We start from the raw sequence: 1,541 nt of genomic DNA on the forward strand, positions 1-1,541 counted from the left end.
TGGGGAGAAGTACACAGAGCCCTAGAATCAGAGTAGACTCAAAACCCATTTCACCACTCCCCACCTGCAACATGTGGAGCAAATGACTTCACCTCTCTGAGTCTCTGTTTTCACATCTGTAAAATGGGAGTAGCCACGGTACCTCCTACATGGGAATGAGTTAACATATACACATGCACTCACTACACTGAGTAGCTTATAATAAGAACCACATGTATCAGATATCGTAATGTTCATGGTCAACATCATCATCACGATGAAAAGGAATGCTGGTGCTCGCTTCGGCAGCACATATACTAAAAATTGGAACGATACAGAGAAGATTAGCATGGCCCCTGCGCAAGGATGACACGCAAATTCGTGAAGCGTTCCATATTTTTAGGAAAATATATAGCAATAAGTGCCCATATGAGGAGAATGGAGAGATCCAAAATTGACACCCTATCGTCAAAATTGAAAGAGCTAGAGGAGCAAGATCAAAAAAACTCAAAACCCAGCAGAAGACAAGAAATTACTAAGATCAGAGCTGAGCTGAAGGAGATTGAGACACGAAAAACCCTTCAAAAAATCAATAAATCCAAGAGCTGGTTTTTTGAAAAGATCAACAAAATAGACAGACCACTAGCCAGATTGATTAAAAAGAAAAGAGAGAACAACCAAATAGATGCAATAAAAAATGATAAAGGGGAAATCACCACAGATTCCACAGAAATTCAAACCATCATCAGAGAATATTACAAACAACTCTATGCACATAAACTAGTAAACCTGGAAGAAATGGATAAATTCCTGGACTCCTGTGTCCTCCCAAGCCTAAACCAGGAGGAAGCTGAAACTATGAATAGACCAATAACAAGGTCTGAAATCGAGGCAGCAATTAAGAGCCTACCTCACAAAAAAAGCCCAGGTCCAGATGGGTTCACAGCCGAATTCTACCAGACACACAAGGAGGAGCTGGTACCATTCCTTCTAAAACTATTTCAAACAATCCAAAAAGAGGGAATCCTTCCCAAATCATTTTATGAGACCAACATCATCCTGATACCAAAACCCGGCAGAGACCCAACGAGAAAAGAAAACTTCAGGCCAATATCCATGATGAACATAGATGCAAAAATCTTCAATAAAATATTGGCAAGCCGATTGCAACAGCAAATCAAAAAACTTATTCATCATGATCAAGTAGGATTCATCCCGGGGATGCAAGGCTGGTTCAACATACGCAAGTCTATCAACGTAATTCACCACATAAACAGAACCAAAAACAAAAACCACATGATTATCTCAATTGACGCAGAGAAGGCATTTGACAAAATTCAACAGCCCTTTATGCTAAAAACCCTCAATAAACTCGGTATCGATGGAACGTATCTCAAAGTAATAAAAGCTATTTATGACAAACCAACAGCCAATATCATACTGAATGGGCAAAAACTGGAAGCATTCCCTTTAAAATCTGGTACTAGACAAGGATGCCCTCTCTCACCACTCCTATTCAATATAGTACTCGAAGTTCTAGCCAGAGCAATCAGGCAAGAAAA

General features: G+C 39.8%; 1 non-coding gene across 1 annotated transcript; it reads left to right on the top strand.

Annotated features, from left to right (window-relative positions):
- Positions 1 to 272: 272 nt before the first annotated feature.
- LOC128928354 (U6 spliceosomal RNA) lies at positions 273 to 380 on the top strand. The gene has a single exon (XR_008473255.1). It is a non-coding gene; the product is annotated as a U6 spliceosomal RNA (small nuclear RNA).
- The last annotated feature ends 1,161 nt before the right edge of the window (positions 381 to 1,541 follow it).

The sequence above is a fragment of the Callithrix jacchus genome, chromosome 7 (assembly GCF_049354715.1).
Source record: "Callithrix jacchus isolate 240 chromosome 7, calJac240_pri, whole genome shotgun sequence".
NCBI lineage: Eukaryota > Metazoa > Chordata > Mammalia > Primates > Cebidae > Callithrix > Callithrix jacchus.